Source organism: Papio anubis, chromosome 17, assembly GCF_008728515.1.
Source record: "Papio anubis isolate 15944 chromosome 17, Panubis1.0, whole genome shotgun sequence".
Taxonomy (NCBI): domain Eukaryota; kingdom Metazoa; phylum Chordata; class Mammalia; order Primates; family Cercopithecidae; genus Papio; species Papio anubis.
Window position 1 is genome coordinate 4,218,678 of NC_044992.1, and position 22,126 is coordinate 4,240,803.

The following is a 22,126-nucleotide window of genomic DNA, read 5'->3' on the forward strand; positions in this document are numbered from 1 at the left end:
CCCACCACCACAACCGGCTAATTTTTGTATTTTTAGTAGAGACAGGGTTTCACCATGTTGACCAGGTTGGTCTCAAACTCCTGGCCTCAGATTGATCTCTCTGCCTTGGCCTCCCAAAGTACTGGGATTGCAGGCTTGAGCCACTACACCTGGCCTCTGGCTGCCCCTTCTAACCAAGAAAGGACCCCTGAGACGAGAAACAAGGAAGAGTGTGGGCCCCATGTGTGTGTAAGCCTTTCCCCAGGTTGACTTTATAATTGGCCCTCTTGGACATGCTGGGATTTGACTCTATAGAATGGAGACAATGAAGTATGTGTATGTGGCAGGGTTGGGGGTGGGTTCAAGCAATTCTCCTGTCTCAGCCTCCCGAGTAGCTGGGATTACAGGTGCCCGCCACAGCACCCAGCTAATTTTTGCATTTTTAGTAGAGACAGGGTTTTGCCACATTGGCCGGGCTGGTCTTGAACTCCTGACCTCAGGTGACCCACCCACCTCGGCCTCCCAAAGTGCTGGGATTACAGGCGTGAGCCACCATGCCCGGCCTCTAGGTGTTTCTTTATGGGGAAAATCAACATAGCTCCTGGAAAATGCTTTCTTCTTTTTTTATTTTATTTTATTTTATTTTATTTTTTAGTTTATTTATTTATTTATTTTTTTGAGATGGAGTTCGTCTCTGTCACCCAGGCTGGAGCACAGTGGCACAATCTCGGCTCACTGCAACCTCTGCCTCCTAGGTTCAAGCCATTCTCCTGTCTCAGCCTCCCGAGTAGCTGGGATTACAGGCATGTGCCATCATGCCTGGGTAATTTTTGTATTTTTAGTAGAGATGGGGTTTTACCACATTGGCCAGGCTGGTCTCGAACTCCTGACCTCAGGTGATCTGCCTGCCTTGGCCTCCCAAAGTGCTGCGATTACAGGCATGAGCCACTGCGCCCGGCCAAATGTTTTGTTCTTTATCCCAATAACCAGAGAATTCCGAAGTCATTTGCTTTTACCTGGTAGGGACAGCAGTGCACCTTTACAATCTTGCCTCAGAGTTGTGGCAACACAGTATCTAATGGTCAAGGTCAGGGATATACACCATGGCAGCTGGTGCTCAGATGAGGTGGAGACAGCGGTGCTTTCCCCCAGACATTTCTGCAATGTGATTTTGAGCACTGGTCTTGGCTGTATAGCCTCTGAGCTAGCTCTCCAACATCTCTACCCCCCGTCCGCTTTCTGTGCCCACCGATTTTTCATAAATTTATTTTCTATTTAACTCAGGCAGAAGTGTCTTTTGTTTACAATTAATAACACTGACTGATGCATATCCTTCTAGGAGTCCCTAGAGGGCAGCAAACGGCATCTGCAGCTTGGAGCGGGAGCAGGGAGGCAGAAGCAGTGCTGGATCACGTTGGACTCTGGCTCAAAGACTCTGCACAGGTAAAGAGGGCATTTGTGTTTTCCTGACCTGTGGCTCTCAGGAAGAGTGTGTCTTAGACCTGGACTAAGGAGGAAGACTCAGACTAAGGAAGTTCAATTCCAGTAGGAGGCCATTGCTTTGTAAATTTTTTTTCTTTTTTTCTTTTTTTTTTTTTTTGAGACGGAGTCTCGCTCTGTCACCCAGGCTGGAGTGCAGTGACCGAATCTCAGCTCACTGCAAGCTCCGCCTCCCGGGTTCCCACCATTCTCCTGCCTCAGCCTCCCGAGTAGCTGGGACTACAGGCGCCCGCCACCACGCCTGGCTAGTTTTTGTATTTTTTTAGTAGAGACGGGGTTTCACCGTGTTAGCCAGGATGATCTCGATCTCCTGACCTCGTGATCTGCCCGTCTCGGCCTCCCAAAGTGCTGGGATTACATTTCTAAAGCAGAAGGGATGAATTATGAGGCACTTGTGGTGTCTCTTTCCTGGTAGCATCTACTTCTTTATTCACTGCTTTTACCTCTTGTCAAAAGTATTCTAGCTGCCTTTGGGCCCCAGCCTTTGTCTTGTGCCGAGAGTCTTGTTTATCTTAGACATTACCTGCGTGCCACCACAACTAGGTTCCTTGCTGCCTACCCTCTATTCTTCTCCCTAATAGCATCAGATTTTCTTTTTCTTTCTTTCTTTCTTTTTTTTATTTTTCAGACAGAGTCTCGCTGTGTGTGCAGTGGCATGATCTCAGCTCACTGCCATCTCTGTCTCCCAGGTTCAAGCAATTCTCCTGCCTCAGCCTCCCAAGTAGCTGGGATTACAGGCATGCACCACCACGCCTGGCTCATTTTTGTATTTTTTTAGTAGAGACAGGGTTTCTCCATATTGGTCACGCTGGTCTTGAACTCCCAACCTCAGGTGATCCGCCCACTTTGACCTCCCAAAGAGCTGGGATTACAGATGTGAGCCACCGCGCCTAGTCCAGATTTTTCTTTTCTCTTTCTTTCTTTATTTTTTTGACAGAGTTTTCCTCTCCCAAGTTGCTGGGATTACAAGCATGCCCCACCATGCCCGGTAATTTTATATTTTTTTTAGTAGAGATGGGGTTTCTCTGTGTTGGTCAGGCTAGTCTCAAACTCCCGACTTCAGATGATCCGCCCACCTTGGCCTCCCAAAGTGCTGGGATTACAGGCGTGAGCCACCATGCCCGGCCCAGATTTTCTAATAGGGAATTATTCCCTGCTACTGTGTGTCAAATCCTGGGGAGAGAAGTTGAGGTCATTAACAGTCCCAGGGTTTGGGGCTGACCTAGAGGAAAATGACCACGAGATGGCAGTAGCATGCAATGAGCTTTACTGGGGCGGCTCTGAGACAGGGTTACCTGTGAGGGGAAGTCCCCCATAGCGGGCGTCCTTCTAAGGACAGTGATGCGGGGCCAGCATCCAGAAAGAGGAGAAGACAAGAGAGCTTCTGGGGAGAGGGGTATCAGAGAGGCTGTTTACATGTCTAGATGAGGAGGGATGTCTCTGGGTCAAAGAACTGCCAAGGGCAGCCCTGGCTTGGGCTCTGTTATAGCCCCAGGGTTTGTCCTCTCTATGGCCAGCAGATGTGGGGTGCAGTCTGGCAGGGTATATAAAGCAGGCAGGCTCTAAGTGGCTAGAAATACATTTATTTGGGCTATTTAATTAAAAGCAACTGGATGTGTAAAAAACTGAGTTTAGCTCTTGGGGGTTTTTGAGCTAGCAGTCCTGTCGTGAAGAAGTAAACAACGTAGGGCTCAAGGTTCAGCTCATTTATTTAACAGGGTGAATAACAGTGCCTGCCTCCCCCACTCTCTCCCACTACAGAAGTTGAGGGAGCAGATCCTTCCTCAGTCTTCCCTGCTCGTATAGCCAAGGGCAAACATGGGGCCTAAGCTCAGCCAGTTCGAGAATTGTCTCCAGGTCTTTAAAATTTTATTTATTTATGTATTTATTTTTGAGACAGGGTCTTGCTCCGTTACCCACGCTGGAGCGCAGTGGTGCAATCGTGGCTCACTGCAGCCTTGATCTCCTAGGTTCAAGTGGTCCTCCTGCCTCAGCCTTTTGAGTAGCTGGGATCACAGGTATGTACCACCAGGCCCAGCTAATGTTTACATTTTCTGTAGAGATGGGGTCTTGCTATGTTGCCCAGGCTGGTCTCAAACTCCTGGCTTCGAAAGATCCTCCCTCCTTGCCCTTCCAAAGTGTTAAGATTACAGGTGTGAGCCCACCCCATACCTCTCACTTTTTTTTCGTGAGACAGCATGTTACTCTGTCTCCCAGGCTGGAGGGCAGTGGTTCAATCTCAGCTCACTGCAACCTCTGCCTCCTGGGTTCACGTGATACTCCCACCTCAGCCTCCCAAGTAGTTGGCACTACCGGCCTGAGCTACCACGTCCAACTTTTTTTTTTTTTTTAGTAGAGATGAGGTTTTACCATGTTGCCCAGGCTGGCCTCGAGCTCCTAAGCTCAGGCAATCTGCCCACCTTGGCCTCCCAAAGTGCTAGGATTACAGATGTGAGCCACTGGGCCTGGCCTAGATTTTCTAACTGGGAATTATTAAATAGGCTGGGTTTCAGCCACTGCATCCAGCCCTCCCCAGGCCTTTTCATATGTGTGTATGACTTCAGTATTCGGAGATTTGGAGATGAGAATCATTAGCCAGTCTGGCCCTATCGAGAGACTCTGCTGTGCCGCTTCTCGATTCTATTTATTTATTTATTTATTTATTTATTTACTTTAAGACAGAGTCTAACTCTGTCATCCAGGCTGGAATGCAGTGGCACGATCTCAGCTCACTGCAACCCCCACCTCCTGGGTTCAAGCGATTCTCCTGCCTCAGCCTCCTGAGTAGCTGGGATTACAGGAGCGCGCCACCACAAGCAGCTAATTTTTGCATTTTTTAGTACAGACGGGGTTTCACCAAGTTGGCCAGGCTGGTCTCAAATCCTGACCTCAGGTGACCCGCCCGCCTTGGCCTCCCAAAGTGCTGGGATTACAGGCGTGAGCTACTGAGCCCACCACTTCTCGCTTCTTGATCCTTTCGAGCAGGCTTTGTCAACCAGGTCCCTCCTCTGAACCACAGAACACAGGAATGACTTTCCCAATTCTCCAAAGAGCCTTTGCCCTTTCCCTTTCTTCTTGCTGGAATTCCAACTCTAGGCCTGGGCCCTGGGGACGGCACGGCTGCGCTGAGGACAGTGCGGCAGGCAGCTAATCGGAGGCTGGGCCTTCCTCACCTCTCAACCAGTGGTTTGTGCCCTGGACTCTAGATCTTTACATTTCTTGTCACATGGGCGAAATAAATCTCTCCTTTGTGTAGCTGTGAGGTTGAACAAATAGGACTCGCAGTCTGCCTTTATTTTAACCTCCTAATCTCCATTCAAATCTGTTTTGTGGGGATGGCCCATCACCGTTCTTTTGAATGGAACATAGGGCAGGCCCATGTCTTTTTGGGACACTCTCCTTTGGTAAAAAGTTTTTGGGTCACTTCAAGTTATAAAAGATTCATTTCAGCCGGGCGCAGTGGCTCACGCCTGTAATCCCAGCACTTTGGGAGGCCAAGGTGGGTGGACCGCCTGAGGTCAGGAGTTTGAGACCAGCCTGGCCAACATGTTGAAACCCCATCTCTACTAAAAATACAAAGTTAGCCAGGCATGGTGGTGGGTACCTGTAATCCCAGCTACTCAGGAGGCTGAGGCAGGAGAATCGCTTGAACCTGGGAGGCAGAGGTTGCAATGAGCCGAGATCGCACCACTGTACTCTGGCCTGGGTGACAGAGTGAGACCCTGTCTCAAAAAAAAAAAAAAAAGTTTCATTTCAATAATTGCAATTTAAAAAATAAGTGTGGTCCCTTTCATGGAGCTGGAGGGCAGAGCAGTGGTTGCCAGGGGCTGGGGGAGGTGGGCGGGGACTTCTTGTTTAGTGTGTGGGGTTCTGTCTGGGATGACGAACAGCTTCTGCAGGTGGCTGCGCAACAGTGTGAGCATATTTGGGGCCACTGAAATGATTCATATACACATAAATTGGTTAAAATGGTAAATTTTGTGTTGTGTATTTTGTATCACAATGAAAAAATGCAAAAAAAAAAAAGGTGTAAGCCAAAAAACTCCAAAACACTCCACAGCCCCTCCCCCAAATGTAAAAGTCCATTTAAAGTTAAAAACTTCTCCCTTGCACCTTCTCGGTCTGTTTTGGGCAAGCAGCATGCAATAGGAAAAGTGTGTGTGTGTGTGTGTGTGTGTGTGTAAGAAAGGGAACGGTGAGGACAGAGAGACTCAAATTAACTTCTCAATGTACCCCCAACCCGCACCTGCTCCTATGCCCTGGGATTCTCCTCCTCACTCACGTGGCTGCCTTTGTACCCCCAGGGTTGACATAGCCGGGGAAGAGGAAGAAAGGGGCAGGAAAGATCTGATTTTGTATTGTACGAGCTGGTTCGGAAGCTTCTTGGACTTTGTATATAGCTGACTCTTTATCTATTGGGGGACTTCTTTAAGTCCTTCCAAGACCTCCAGCCGACCCCATTATTGGGGTCTCACCTCCAGTTCCCTGGGTATAACTGAACTCCTCTTGGCTCACATGGAGCTCAGGCCTCAGTTTCTTGCTGCTGGGGCCGCATCTTTCTCTCCAGGTGGCGCTCCTGGGCAGGTTTTAGTCTTTGTGTTTTGTTTTGTTTTGTTTTTTAATAGCTCTTGCTCAAGGTTGGGCAGGTTTTAATGTGGCCTGATGCTGGTTCTCCCTCCCGCATAGCTCACATCTGGCCCATAGGAAACAATCACATATCCTTTTCCTGCGATATAGATTTCAGGGGTACCAGTTTCCAATGCAGCCAACTCTCTTCAAGGTATGATCAAAACCACTATCAGCCAGCACATCTCTCATGCACCAAATTAAACATTTTTTTGTGTGATCGCTTCGGCAGCACATATACTAAATTTTTTTTTTTTTTTTGTAGAGATAAATCTTTGGCTATGTTCACTAGGCTTGTTTTTGAACTCCTAGGCTTGAGCAATCTTCCCACTTCGCCCGAAATGCTGGGATTACAGGCATAGCCACTGTTCCAGGATTCTGGATTTTTTTTTTTTGAGACGGGAGCGCCCTGCTCTGTTGCCCAGACTGAGTGCAGTGGTCGGATCTCAGCTCACCTGCAAGCTCCGCCTCCCGGTTCTCGGCCATTCTCCTGCCTCAGCCTCCTGAGTAGTTGGGATCATGCATGCCGCCACCACCGCTAGTTTTTTGTATTTTTAGTAGAAACGGGTTTCACTGTGTTAGCCAGGATGGCTCGGATCTGCTGACTGTGATCCCCATCTCTGCCTCCCAAAGTGCTGACAGTGGCTGAGCTACTGCCCCGCCCAGGACTCTGGATTTTTAAAATCAGTTTGATTGATAGGTGTATATATATATATATATATATATATATATTTTTTTTTGAGACTGATCTTCTGCTCTGTCAAATTCAAGCTGGAGCAGTGGCATGATCTCGGGCTCAACTGCTAAACTTCTGCCTCCCAGGTTCAAGCGATTCTCCTGCCTCAGCCTCCCAGGTAGCTGGGAATACAGGCGCCCACTGCCAAGCCCGCTCCCAGGTAGCTGGGACTACAGATGCCCGCTGCCAAGCTCAGGTAACTTTTGTAGTTTTGGTAGAGACGGGGTTTCACCATATTGGTCAGGCTGGTCTCGAACTCCTGACCTCGTGATCCACCCACCTCAGCCTCCCAAAGTGCTGGGATTTCAGGCATGAGCCGCCGTGCCCAGCTGAGGTATAATTTACATAAAGTAAAAGTCACCAATTTTTGTGTATATTGCCAGCAACTGACGCCACAATTAAATAGACAATGAAGGAACCGATCGCTCCCGCAGCCAACACTATAGTTCACCGTGGAGGACCCCGTGGACAGCTCCAAACCTCCCTCTGCATGACCATTTCCTGGGCGAAAGTCCTTTGAGCTAGGTGGGAAATTTGGGCAGTACCCAACCTATGTGGAGGAACCATGTCCTGGCACTGGGCAAGTAGGAGATTTAGAGCATCAAATCGATGCTCGATCCAACCCATTGATCACACCTCACCCCATCACAGCAAGTTAGGTGTTTCTCTGCTTTTTGTTTGAGGCGTTACGTGAGAATCTCTTATCTGTAGGACTCTCCAGGGAGTTGTATGTTGCGATTCCAGTAGTGGAAAGAACAAAATCAAAGCACTGTATGGTGAAATCCTCAAAGGGAAGGACCCGGAACTCACATCCTTCAAGATATCATCTGTACCTTGGCATGGTTGTGACCGGGTGGGCGATGTAGTGGCGGAGTTGAGGGATAAAATGCGTGCTAATAGTCTCCAGGCTCAAAAATGATTCAAGACCCTGATGGTGTCTCTCCAAAGACCAACACACGGGGATGGTGCCAACCTGTCACTCAGTTACAACTCAGGGCTGGCGACTAACTGGTTTAATTCGAGACCGTGGGTGGGATCACTGGTCTTTGCTTTGACAACAGAATTCGAGTCCCCGGAAAAAGAGCTACTCGACCAGGTTATAGACTAGTGGCTGCTAGAGTGTGAATGACAACATATTGTATTATCAAGATGTTCTTAGATCAGCGTATGGACCGATCTATTGCACTGCCGTCAGTTGTAACCCAGATTGTTGTATTCAAGGAGAAAGAGACGCTTGCCCGGAAAACACACGGACAGTTTTTTGAGTATGGGGGAGCGCCGCACCAACCCATTATGATTTGAAGTCTCTTCTCGGATGCTCCCAAATCTGGCAATGGTGGCAAACTATTGGGCTAAAAGACTCAATCCAGCAAATTCTGGATTTAAGGCTCCTGACATAATACCTGGAGCAAATATGACACTTCCACTTACTCAGATGGCTGCTCACTGAGTGTCAAGAGGAACAGGGACAGGCATATGGTCACTCCAACTTTGAACATCCTAAAGAATTATGGGGTAACAGGCTACAAATGAAAATAGTCAGTTCCTATTTAAAAAGAAAAAAAAAAAAGACAGCCGCTCGTCAGATCTCAGCAGCCAAGATGGTGAAGCAGGTCGAGAGCGAGGTTGCTTTTTAGGAAGCCTTGGATGCCACAGGCGATAAACTTGTAGTAGATGGCTTCTCAGCCACGTGATATGGGCCTTGCAAAATGATCAAGCCTTTCTTTATCCCCTCTCTGGAAAGTATTCCAACGTGGTATTCCTTGAAGCAGATGTGGATGACTGTCAGGATGTTGCTTCAGAGTGTGAAGTCAAATGCATGCCAACATTCCAGTTTTTTTAAGAAGGGACAAAAAGTGGGTGAACTTTCTGGAGCTCATAAGGAAAAGCTTGAAGCCACCATGAATGAATTAGTCTAATCGTGTTTTCTGAAAACATCACCAGCCATTGGCTATTTAAAACTTGTAATTTTTTAATTTAAAAAAAAAATACAAAGTATGAAGACTATAAACCCAAATGCCATCTGGATGACAATAAAACATTCGTTCTAACACCTGAAAAAAAAAAAAAAGACAAAGAACATTTCCAACAACTGAGCATTTTCCTAGTCCCCTTTGCTCCACCCCTTACCTCTGCTCCTTGACAACCACTCATCTGATTTTGATCCGTATATGTTGGTCTTTACCTAAGAAATCATGTTTTGAGGACTTACATATTGTAAATGGAATCATACAAGATGTACTTGTTCATATCTTCTTTCACTTAGCATGAAGCCTTTGAGAAGCATCCATGTCATTCAGTGCATCTGTTTTTTCTTTTTATTGCTGAGTAGTGTTTATTGTATCTATGTACCACAATGTATCGATTCACCCATTGACATAGACTGGATTGTTTCCAATTGTTTACTATAGTGAATATAGGCATTATAAGCATTTGTGTACAAGCTTTTGTGGGGACGTATGTTTTCATTCTTCTTGGATAAATATCTGAGTGAGATTGCTGGGTCATATTTTAAGTATATGGTTAACTCAGCAAGAAATCCACCAATTTATTTCCCAAAATAACTCTACCATTTTGCTTTTCCACCAGCATGGGATGAACATTCCGGTTGCTCTGTATTCTTGGCAACACTTAAGTATTGTCGGTTTTTAAGGGGTGTGTGTGTGTGTGTGTGTGTAGTGGTATCTAATTATAGTTTTAATTTCCATTTCCCTCATGTCTAATGATATTGGACATCATTTTATTCATTTATTGCTACTCATATATCTTCTTTGCTGAAATATCTATTGAAATCTTTTTCCCATTAAAAAATCAGGTGATTTTATTTTATTACTGAGGTGGTGGTGTTGTTTTTTGACAGAGTCTCACTCTTGTCACCCAGGCTGGAGTGCATTGGTGCGATCTCGGCTCACTGCAACCTCTGCCTCCCAGGTTCAAGCGATTCTCCTGCTTCAGCTTCCCGAGTAGCTGGGATTACAGGTGCCTGCCACCATGCCCAGCTAATTTTTATATTTTTAGTAGAGATGGGTTTTCACCATGTTGGCCAGGTTGGTCTTGAACTCCTGACCTCAGGTGATCCACCCGCCTCAGCCTCCCAAACTGCTGTGATTGCAGGCATAACCCACTGTGCCCGGCCTACTACTGAATTTTAAGAGTTCCTTGTGCATGCTGGATACAAGTCCTTTATCAGATACATGATTATTTTTTAAATTTATTTTTTAAATGTATTTATTTTTAGCAACCCTGTTAACTGAACAGTTAAACAAATTTTCCGTATATGTTTTCTCTCAATCTGTGGTTTGCCTTTTCATCTTCTTAAAAGCATCTTTAAAGGTCAGAACTTTAAAATTTTGGTAACGTTCTATTTATCATTTTGCTTTTGTTTCCCATTTAAGGAATCTTTGCCTAACTCAAGGTCACAAAGATTTTGTCCTATGTTTTCTTCTAGAAGTATTATGGTTTTAGCTCTTATATTTAGGTCTATGATTTATTTCAAATTCATTTTAGGGTATGATGTGAGGTAAAGGTCAAGGTTTTTTAAATTTAATTTTGGCATACAGGTAATCTAATTATTCTGGCACTATTTATATGAAATACTATCCTTTTTCCCACTGAGTTACCATTGGATAAAATCAGCTGACTGTTTGTCAGCTTATTTCTGGACTCTATTTTGTTCCATTGATATCCCTGTTTATCCTTACAGTGAGAGAACACTATCTTGATTATTATTGCTTTATAATACATCTCAAAATTGAATAGTTTTGGCCTCCAATGTGTTTCTTTTTTTCTTTCTGCTTTTTTTTTTTTTTTTAGACAGAGTCTTGCTCTGTCACCCAGTCTGGAGTGTAGTGCCATAATCTCAGCTCACTGCAACCTCCACCTCCTGGGTTCAAGCAATTCTCCTGTCTCAGCCTCCCAAGGAGCAGGGATTACAGGCACCTGCCACCATGACTGGCTAACTTTTTGTATTTTTAGTATAGATGGGGTTTCACCACATTGGCCAGGCTGAAACCCCAATCTCCCATCCCCATGATCCACCCTCCTCGGCCTCCCAAAGTGCTGGGATTACGGGTATAAACCACCACGCCTGGCCCATATTTCTTATTTAAAAAATTTTAGGTAAATTTTAGCATTAACTAGTCTGTTTTTAAGAATGAGTGCCTCCAGAAATTTTGATTGGGATAGTGACACTCTATAGATAAATTTGCAGAGAATTGGCAATGTTGAGTCTTAAGGTCCATGGATATGGTCTATCTCCCCATTTCTTTAGGTCTTCTTTAATTTATCTCAGCAGTATTTTGCAGTCTTCCTGCTCCCTTTCTCTTTTCCTCATATCAGGACCACCCATAATTTTTTTTTTTTTTTTTTTTTAAATGGAGTCTTGCTCTGTTGCATAGGCTGGAGTGCTGTGGCATGATCTCGGCTCACTGCAACCTCCACCTCGCCTCCTGGGTTCAAGTGATTCTCCTGCCTCAGCCTCCCAAGTAGCTGGGATTGCAAGTGTGTGCCACTGTGCCCAGCTAATTTTTGTATTTTTAGTACAGATGGGGTTTCACCATGTTGGCCAGGTTGGTCTTGAACTCCTGACCTCCAGTGATCCACCTGCCTCGGCATCCCAAAGTGCTGGGATTACAGGTGTGAGCCACTGCACCGGGCCCATATTTTCTATCTTTTAGTGCTGGATTATGTTTCCCCCATCTGTGTTTGATCAGATATTCAACCTGCCTTTTAAGGTTTGATTTTACTGTAATTTTAATTCTCTAGATTTCTAATGGAATCTTTGTCATTTGTCCTATTCTTATTTCATGACTTCCTTTTTTTAAGCAGTTTATTTATTTATTTATTTATTTATTTATTTATTATTATATGTTAAGTTCTAGGGTACATGTGCACAGCGTGCAGGTTTGTTACATATGTATACATGTGCCATGTTGGTGTGCTGCACCCGTTAACTTGTCATTTACATTAGGTATATCTCCTAATGTTATCCCTCCCCCCCGCACCCTCCCCACAATAGGCCCCAGTGCGTGATGTTCCCCACCCTGTGTCCAAATGTTCTCATTGTTCAATTCCCACCTATGAGTGAGCCTGACTTCCTTTTCTTGTTTCATGGTTGCTGCACCCTTTTTATTTCTCTGAGGACTTTAAAGATACTTTCTTAAGGCCAGCCGTGGTGACTCATGCCTGTAAACCCAGCACTTTCAGAGGCCATGGCGGGTGGATCACTTGAGGTCAGGAGTTTGAAACCAGCCTGACCAACATGGTGAAACCCCACCTCTACTAAAAATACAAAAATTAGTCAGGTGTGGTGGCGCACACCTGTAGTCCCAGCTGCTTGGGAGGCTGAGACAGGAGAATCGCTTAAACCTGGCAGGCAGAGGTTGCAGTGAGCTGAGATCTTGCCATTGCACTCCCGCAGCAATAAGAATGAAACCTCGTCTCAAAATAAAATAAAATGTAAAAAAAGATACTTTCTTTAAAGCGGTTTTCAGGGAGCTCTAAACCCATTTTCTCAATGATCAGTTCCCCTGTTTGCTGAGTTTGTTTGCTCTCATGAGGTTGGTCTTCCTCAGCGCTCTCAGGTTGTGAGGTTATCTGGAGAGTCTGTAAAAACCAAGGCCATCTGTTAGTGGCCTCAGCTTGGTTGATACTGGGCTGGGCTCCAGCCAGAGGTTTCCTCAGAAATGTCTGCTGTGGGTCTCCACTTCATGTGAGTGATGCATTTCTGGGACAGTCCCTGGGAGCTTGGTGGCTCTACTGAGCCACAGGCACGTGGCTTGGTCTTCGCCATGACATTGGAGAGGAGGTGTAGCCACTCTGGCTGATGCTCACTAACTGGCAGCATGGGTCCCAGTGCCAGCCAGACTCAGGCCCCAGTCCTGCTGGGCATCTACACCGTGGCCCATCTCCTCCAACTTCAGCCCTGCTGTCGTCCCCGCCCCCAGAGACTGCCCATACCAGCTCCTGTGTCCCCTGCCAGCTCCTGTCTCCTTTCTCTAAAGGAGAAGTCTCCATTTTTGGTCTACAAAACTGTCTATCTTTTGTTATTGATCATGTTTGTGTCATTATTACTTTTTAAGAGATCTCGTGTCTATATGTTTGAAGCAGAAGGAATGGTTTCCACGATCTCAATCAGAAGTATTGTAACTTATCTACGTGTGTGATACAGCTGCTGTTAGCTACATTTTGTTCCACAAGCAGATCTGCAGAAATGCACATACCCTAGAGCTGTGTGTTATTCTTCAACTTGCATAACAACGACTCACATCAAGCCTGTTTGGACCTGTTGGTGACCTAGGTCCAGCTCAGCCTGGGGCAACAGGACAAAGGTGAAAGCAACCTCTAGTTTTTATTTTAACATATATGCATATTCATTAATTTTCGTGTGTGAGTGTGTGTGTGTGTGTGTGATCGCTATGTATCAGACATAAGTGCCTTTGTAAGGGACTTACAAACATGAACTGATTTATGATCCCCATTTTACAGATAAGGAAACTGAGGCCCAAAGAGTGGTGAGCCGTGACTGGGGTCCAGAGTCCTGCGGATCTCTCTGCTGTGTGTACTCACGCGTGCCCTCTTGCCTTAGCTTGCACACAAGGGTGGGGGGCATGAAGTCCATGCTCCCTCTGACAGTGGCATGCTTTTCCACAGCCAGAGTGGAAGGGGAAAGGATCAGAGAGTGGCAGACTCAGGGCCTTGCTTGGGGACACCAGCCCTCTGACCCAGACACGCTCTGCCCACTTCCCCCCTGCCTACTCACTAGACTCAGACGCAAGAGTCTGAGACTGCCAAGGAGGCCTGGCTGCAGCAGGGGCAATGGGGTCTCTCTCCCACTCTCTCCCATCCCCAGCCCACCGTCAGGAGCGATCTGTTCCCTGCAGGCTGGAGGGACCAGGGCCTGGAGAGGAGGGAGATACGTGAAGACAGCTACCTCCTTAGAGGAGAGGGCTACCATGCCACCGCACTGAGGTTCTTTATGTCTAGAGACACAGCAAGATAGAGAGAGAACAAGGGATACAGGACCCAGGAGAGAACAAATAATTCAGAGGAATACAGAAATACAGGCTGAGCGTGGTGGCTCAGGCCTGTAATCCCAGCAGTTTGGGAGGCTGAGGTGGGTGGATCACTTGAGGTCAGAAGTTCGAGACCAGCCTGGCCAACATGGCAAAACTCATCTCTACTAAAAACACACATGTGGAAAGAAAAGAAAAGAAAAGAGAAGAGAAAAGAAAAGAAAAGAAAAGAGCCGGGTGCGGTGGCTCACGTCTGTAATCCCAGCACTTTGGGAGGCCGAGGCGGGCGGATCACAAGGTCAGGAGATCGAGACCATCCTGGCTAACACGGTGAAACCTCGCCTCTACTAAAATACAAAAATTAGCCGGGCGCCGGGCCGGGCGCTGTGGCTCAAGCCTGCATCCCAGCACTTTGGGAGGCCGAGACAGGCTGGATTCACGAGGTCAGAGATCAGGGAGACTATCCTGGCTGACACGTGTGAAACCCCTTCGCCTCTACTAAAAAATACAAAAAAACTAGCCGGGCTTAGGTGGCGGATGCCTGTAGTCCCCAGCTACTCGGGAGGCTGAGGCAGGAGAATGGTATTTTGAACCTGGGAGGCGGAGCTTGCAGTGAGCTGGAGATCTGGCCACTGCACTCCAGCCTGGCCAGAGCCGCAGACTCTGTCTGCAAATTAGGGGCCGGGCGCCGGGACATGGAGCCTGTAGTCCCAGCTACTCAGGAGGCTGAGGCAGGAGAATGGCGTGAACCCGGGAGGCGGAGCTTGCAGTGAGCCAAGATCGCTTCATTGCAATCTGTTAATGGGGATACAGCGACCCGCCTCAAAAAAAAAAAAAAAAAAAAAAGAAAAGAAAAGGAAGAAGAGAAAGAAAGTACTTAGCCAGGCGTGATGGTGGGCACTTGTAGTCCCAAGCTACTCAGGAGGCTGATTCAGGAGAACTGCTAGAACCCGGGAAGTGGAGGTTGCAGCGAGCAGAGATTGTGCCACTACACTCCAGCCTGGGTGACAGAGCGAGACTCTATCTCCAAAAAAAAAATAAAAATAAAGAAAGTAAAGAAAGAAATACAGAGAGCCAAGACAGAGAGGCGCAAAGACAGAGAAACAGAGAGTGGGAGGTGGAGGGAAGTACCTGGAGGGCATCTGAAAGTGAGGCTTCGGGAGATGGGGCTGGGGTGAGTCAACGTGGGTACAGGAGGTGGCAGGAGGTGGCCGTGCAGGGAACGAGTCCCTGGCCATGGGGGATTAGAGCTCTGGGGAGTCCAAGTCAAAAAGACCTGGAGCCAGGGGTTCCTCCCACTACCCGTGCGGCCCTGTATCGGGTGGGGCTGAGCTGGGGCTGGAGTAAGCGTGCATATTGTATCCAGTCCCTCCTGGCTGCTGGCCTGGTGTCCCTGGATCTGGGGACAGGCACCCGGCCTTACGGTGCCCTCCTCCTGCATGGGCCAGTTGGCTCCACCCTCCCGGTGCCAGTGTCAGGTTCCAGGCTGTTCCCTGGGGGAACTTTGATCTGGAAAGAATGAGGGTGACCGATCTGGCTGCTGCCCAGGGCCGAGCCATGTCACCGAGACCTGGCCTGAGCTGCCCCTGCCGCCTTCCCGCCCACTGGGACACCACGCGGTTACCGTGGGCTCAGGAGACACAGAGGGGGTCTTTCCTGCTTCCCTTCCCTCCGTTCTCCTCTTTGTCATCCATGGTTTATTCAGTAGTTCACTCATTCACTCATTCATCAAGCATTGGCTGATGGAGTGCGGGCGAGTGATGGGGACAGAGGGACAAGGAGATGGGTCCTGCCCTTTAGGGAGCCCCTCGCCTGATGGGGGGCAGGTGGCCCACACAGACACACCCTAAACAGAGACCACTGCTTGAGAAACACAAGCTCTGTTTTGGAGGAGGAAGACAGGGAGTGTGAGGAGGGATGTGTCCTCGTGGACACCATGTGGGGTTAGTGGAGGTAAGGAGGTAAGGACAGGCTTTATCAGGGAGGGCTTCCCAGAGGAGGGGGTGGTTAAGCTGGACCCTGATCTGGAGAATGAGCAGGAATGTGTCCATTTGAGAAGTAGAAGGCCAGGCACAATCACAGAAGCGCGAAAGAGTTTTGTGTTTGTGCGTTTGTGGGCGGCAGTGGCTGAGAAAGGGGGGTTGGAGAGGTGGGTGGGGGGCTGGTTAGGAAGGGCCTTGAATGGCCCCCTCAGGCATTACCCTGTTGGTGAGGGGACCCATGAGTCAGGGTTAGGGGTCCTAGCTGGAACAGATTGTCGAATCAAGATACAGCTGGGGGCTATAGGGGAAGCGGCAGCTTGATGGCACCTCCAGGCCTTGCCGAGGAGGGGTTGGTGCCTCCGAGACCTCCCCTGCCAGCCCCAGCCCCAGTTAGTCTCCACAATGCTTTTGAGGAAGCCCAGCTGGTCTATGGGCTGCAGCGGCTCCAGTGGGCTCCAGGCCCAGGGCTCAGCCCAGCCCCCTCGCCTTGGCCTGGCCTCCCCACCCCCACTGCCCACTGTGACTGACGCAGCCTTTTGCTGGGCTGAAAGCGGACACTGCCTGGCCTGTGAGGCCCCTGGGGAAGGCCCAGGGAGCAAAGCCCTGGAGCTCGGGCTCCTCTTGTCCTGAAGGCGGCTGAGCCAGGGCCTATAAATAACCCCTTCCCCGGCCCTGTCTCTGGGAAGGGGGAGGGGAGGCAGGCCCAGGCCAGACTGAAGGCACCAGGTCTTTTGGTGGGAAGCTGTGGAGGGGGTGAGGAACGAAGGGGACAGGGCCCATGGTTGGAGGCCCAGTTCTTTCCCGGGACAATGACTGCTTGCCCCTGGAGTCTCGGGGTCCTCTGGCCTGGAGCAGCCAGGCTCCACAGGGAAAGAGTGCGTGCAGGGACTGTTGTTGTAAGAGGAGCGGCCAGTCCTCCTTCCTCCCATCTCTGGGTGGGTTTCCGGAGGTCCAAGAGTCCGGATATGAGCTCCGAGGGCCACCCAGGCTGGGCCTGGCCTGCCCCAGAGACCCCTTCTTTAATTCCCAATGGCCCAGGACAAACTTGTCCCTGCTTGCCTGAGACCTTAAACATGTGCCTGTTCTTCCTGGACTCAGTCTCCCCTCCTGGCTCTGCAGTTTTCGGGGTAGGGGTAGGGAGCCGAGTGAGTCAGTGCAGAGCCCTCTCCAGGCCATGGGGCCAGGGCTTAGGGGCTGCGACCCAAGGGGGAGGATCCTGGAAATGGAAAATCTGAGCCGGACAGCCTTATCTGGGCTGGAAGCAGCTGTCTCCACCCCACACCCTGCGCAGCCCCCGCCTCTTAGGGGAGGACAGCGGCCCCTCTCTGCAGGAATAGGTGGTGTTTGTTCTCCGGGTAGCCTGGGCCTCCGCAGAGGCCTGTGGGAAATTCTTCCTTATTGGTGTCCAGAGGGCCCAAGGTTGGCGCAGGAGGGCAAGAAACTCTGCTCGCTCTCTTCTTTCCGCACATCACAGCCATCCTGATTTTTTTTTTTTTTTTTTTTTTGAGATGGAGTCTTGCTCTGTCGCCCAGGCTGGAGTGCAGTGGTGTGATCTCTGCTCACTGCAACCTCCGCTTCCTGGGTTCAAGCTATTTTCCTGTCTCAGCCTCCTGAGTAGCTGGGATTACAGGCACACGCCACCATGCTTGGCTAATTTTTGAATTTTTTTAGTGGAGACAGAGTTTCAGCATGTTGGCCAAGCTGGTCTCAAGCTCCTGACCTCAGGTGATCCACCTGCCTCGGCCTCCCAAAGTGCTAGGATTACAGGCATGAGCCACCATGTCCGGCCATATGCTTAGAATTTTAGCAGACCCCACAACAGCCAGGATCTGCATCTTCTAGAGACCTACTTCTGATTAGAGTGAGCCAGAACTGGGGCATGTGATATACATGTTCAAACTCATGCTCACACAACATTATGCATGCAAACATTTAATATATGGAAGCATGTGTACACACGTGACACATGTACAAGCACGTAGACAGTAAAGGCTGCATAGGACATATCCTGATGTCTACATTGACACATGTACTGGAGGCATACATTTGTATGTGTGCATATAAACACATTCCCCACCTACAAGCAACAGCATTGAAAACCCTCCTGTAAACATGGGTGCTTACAAATGTGCACATACCCCACGCACCACCTATCCGCACCAGTAAGGAGTATAGATGCCTGAACTCCCAGCGCTTTCCTCTACCCAGACATACTCACACATGCACATGCAAGCACCACGCATACCCAGACGCATCCTCAGATACATGGGAAAGAGATGAACATTGAAAGGTACACGTGTGTCTGGCAGAATGTCTGCTGGGACGGAGGGATGGAGTTTAAAGGAGGGTTTGGTGGAGTGGAGTTGAAGTTATCCAGAGGGCAGGAGGGTCCCAGGATTAGCCCCTGTGGCTCCGCTTCAGGCAGGCAGAGCTGTGGGACTAGGGCAGAGACCCATGCGTCTCTCTCCTGGGCACTGCCCTGGGACCCAGCTAAAGATAAGATTTGGAGGCTCCAAGACCTGCCCAGCATGGGGCCCCCACTCCTGCACAGCCTTCACCAAGTTTTCTACCTCCCTCTTTATCGCTCTTCTTGGCTCCTGAATCCAGCAACCTGGCAGGAAAAGATAAATCTAAGCCCTGTGTTCCCACCCCTATGGATCTCATAACAAGGCAACAGTTTCCAGGGCAGAGGCTGGATTTCAGGATTTGGGAGGAGGAGGGGGAATGGCGTGTTTGCCAGGGGTGGTGCGGTCCAGTCCTGGAGTGCACGTCTCCTCTGAGGCCTCATTAGCTTGCTCCCTGTGGGTGCCTGCAGCTGCAGACCATGACAAGTCAGAGGGTACAGCAGGATGCACACACCTTCCTGACTGTGACCCTGATGGCCAGGCCGGCTAGCTGCCCCAGCCAGCGAGACCTCCGTGGGGGTGTGGCAGGGCCAAGAAGGGCCTGACCCTCCAACCTGAGTCCTTCCTGGTGGAGGGGCTTGGAGGGATCCCCAGTGAGGTGTGCAGCTGCCTTTGACCCAGTGAGGAGGCTGATGCGAGCTTGTAGACAGGCCGGGGAGACCCACAGCTCGCTATCCCACTAACACACCCTCTGTGTGACCTATTTTATTTTATTTTGAGACGGAGTCTCGCTGTCACCCAGGCTGGAGTGCAGTGGTATGATCTCAGCTCACTGCAACCTCTGCCTCCCGGGTTCAAGCAGTTCTCCTGCCTCAGCCTCCTGAGTAGCTGTGACTACAGGCACCTGCCAGCATGCCCAGCTAATTTTTATATTTTTAGTAGAAGTGGGGTTTTGCCATGTTGGCCAGGCTGGTCTCAAACTCCTGACCTCAGGTGATCCGCCTGCCTCGGCCTCCCAAAAGACGGATCCACGCCTGGGATTACAGGTGTGAGCCACTGCATCCGGCCTCTGTGACTCATTCTGATGAATGGTACCCCCATAACTCCAAGTCAGAATTTGGGAGCCATCCTTGCCTCTCTCCCCCTTCCCTCATTCTCCATTGTCCATCTATCCAGCATCCCGTTGGTTCCACTGATTCTCCAATGAGTCCCCTTTTCCCAGAGGACCCAACCACCACGTTTATTGAGCCGTTACTAAGGCCAGCTGCCACCCCAGGTGTGGGGACAGCCTAACGGCTGAGACAGCTCCTGTGATCCAGGGATGGAATCCAATGTGTGACCACGTGTGTGTGTGTGTGTGTGCACCATGCATGTGGACCTGGGGTGCAGAGGGCTGGAGGGGTGGCACCAGGTCGGTGGACAGAGCCCACTCCCACCTCAGGTGGGGGATTCAGCTGTCCCACTCCTTCTGTCCTCTCCCCATGCTATAAGCCCTACTTGTGTTCCCTCAGGATGTGAGGGGTCTGGAGAGTGTGTGAGACCTTCAGGGGAGAGGCTGGGGCAGGCGGAGAAGTGGCAGTCCTCAGCACTGAGGTGGCAAGCACCCCGCAGGCGTGGGGGTGAGTGAGGTCACTCAGGCAGGTGTGCAGGTGAGAGGGAGGAGGCCCAGCTCAGAGCCCTGGGGACCACCTCGGTGAAGGGATGAGCAGAAGCACAGTCAGGAAGGTCGCTGGGGAGGGAAAGAGGAGAATCAGGTGAGTGAGGAGGAGGACAGAGTGGTCCTGGGGGTCCCGAGGGCCATGGGGGGCACTGGAGACCTCTGAGGAGCAATTTCAGGGGAGTGGGGCCTGCGGCCAATCCGGGGAGCAGGGAGGAGCTGCCCTGACCTTGTGGAACGTGACTACTGTCCTGGGAGGTGAGCTGGGACTGGCGTGCAGGAAAGAGGGTATTGCACCACAGGTCTGGGGGCAGGGCCTGGGTTCCAGTCCTGTCTCCGCATGCCTTGCTGTGTGGCCTTGGACCAGGCCCTGCCCCTCTTAGGGCCTTGGTTTCCCCGCCTCAGGCCCAAAGATACTAACTTCCCTAACTTTGTGGTTTTGGCCTGGCAAGGATTTGATTTTGTGAGACATTGGCAAGAGGGCTAGGGAAAGCTCGTCCTGCATCCTGCATCCAGCCTAGACCCAGAGCAGAGCAGGAGGCCAGCGGGCAGCAGTGGGGGCAGAGCCAGGAGACTGGAGCGGGAAGGGCAGGCGCCAGGGCCCCCAGGCCTTGGTGGGAGTTTGGCCTCCACTTGCTTGCTGACATCAGGGCTGGTGAATGTGCAGGGAGTTCAGCCAGGTTCACGGGCCCTCACCTCCCTCGCAGCCTGGTACTGGGCAGGAGCAGAGTTGGAGGAGAGTGGGGGAGGGGCCTGCAGGGAAGGCTCACAGGAGCCCCTGGGCCTGGGAGCAGAGCTGCAGCCTCGGTCCATCTGTCATGGAGCCAGGTCGGAGGGTGGTGCTGACCCTCCGTCCCGTCCCCTTCCCGCCCCAGAATCACTCTCTTCCTCGCGCTCCTGGCTCTTCTCTCCTCTCCTAGGTGCATGTCCAGCTACTGACTTGGGGGGGTTTGACTGCTGAGAAAAAGGAGCCAAGGGGGATGGTCTTGTTCCATCTGCCTTCCCAGAACCCACAGTGAACCCCCATCTCTGCCCTTGACAGAGTCCCTCCTTCAGGCCCAGAAACAGCCATGCCCCGTCCCCAAGAAGTTCCTCCTAGATATTCCCATGTGGCTCAGGAGGGACCAGATAACTAACCTGAGGTTGGAGAGTGTAGACGGATCCCAGGCAGCCGGGCTCTACAATCTGTCACCTCCTCCTCCCTGCCAGGCTTCCCACCCATGGCCCAGCCAGCCTGCCTTCTCCTGGAGGATAGAGAGAAGGCTGGAGACCAACCTGTCCCGTCCCTCTCAAGGCTTCTCCACACGGTCCTTCCTTGGATCTTACAAGGGAAGGGACTGGGCTTCTGTGGCTGAGACCAGGGTTTTTGAACTCCAGGTTCTTGTGCTGAGACCTGGAGGGGCTATGAGTGCTGTCTGCTGCGAGAGCAGCCGCAGGGTCTCTGGAGGCTGCTACTAAAGATTGCACCTGGAGAAAGCATTCAGGCAGCAGTTTGGCTTACCCCGTCCAGATGGCTACTTGGAACGCACACACATGCTCACACATACATGCAGCATGGACGCCTTTTGGCATTTGACTTTCTCATGAAATAATTGCTGGAAGGCTCCTTGGATTAGGTAACCCAGTGTTCCTTCCTGGCCCCTTGGGGCTGGAGGCGGGGGAGGGAACCAGCATTTAGCATCTGTCAGGCTGCTCCAGTTCCTTTGGGGCAATGATGGCCAGTCCAGGAGGGTTTGTGGGCTCCAAACATCCTTGGGAGCTGAACACGATGTGAACAAGCCTTTCAGACCTCTCCTTCCTGCAGGTCAGCTGGCTGTGCCTGCCCTGCCTCTGGGCCTCTTTCGGGCAGGCCAGGCTTGGGAAAAAGGAGGCCAATTAGGAAGGGTTTTTTGCACAAAGGAGGATATGTTCCCATTTTTATTTTAAATCAGCTTTATGGTACAGTGAAAACTTAGAGTTAGCTTTGCCCATCATCCCATCGTCCTAAAGCAACACCTGTTTCCCTTCTTCCATTTTCCGGTGATGGTTGGGGCTGTGCATTTGGAAGGGGGAACTATCTGGGTTCAACCATGAAGAGTATTGAGAAGGAATAGGGGTAGGACCTCTGGCCTGTGGGTAGAGGCCAGTGACTGAGACTCTCACTGGGGGAGGGGGCGATTAGTCGCAAAGCCGCCCATTCCAGGATTTGGAGATTGAGCTGTAGCACACCCTTCTTTCCCTGTCTGCCCTTAGCCTCTCCAGGATCTCCTAACGGAGGTCCTTTGGTGGGGTGGGAGCCTCTACCGACC

The 22,126-nt window shown here is 50.2% G+C and overlaps 1 pseudogene; it reads left to right on the top strand.

The window, feature by feature from the left end:
- Positions 1–7,111: 7,111 nt before the first annotated feature.
- On the top strand, positions 7,112–9,665 carry LOC110741571 (annotated as a pseudogene).
- Positions 9,666–22,126: the final 12,461 nt, after the last annotated feature.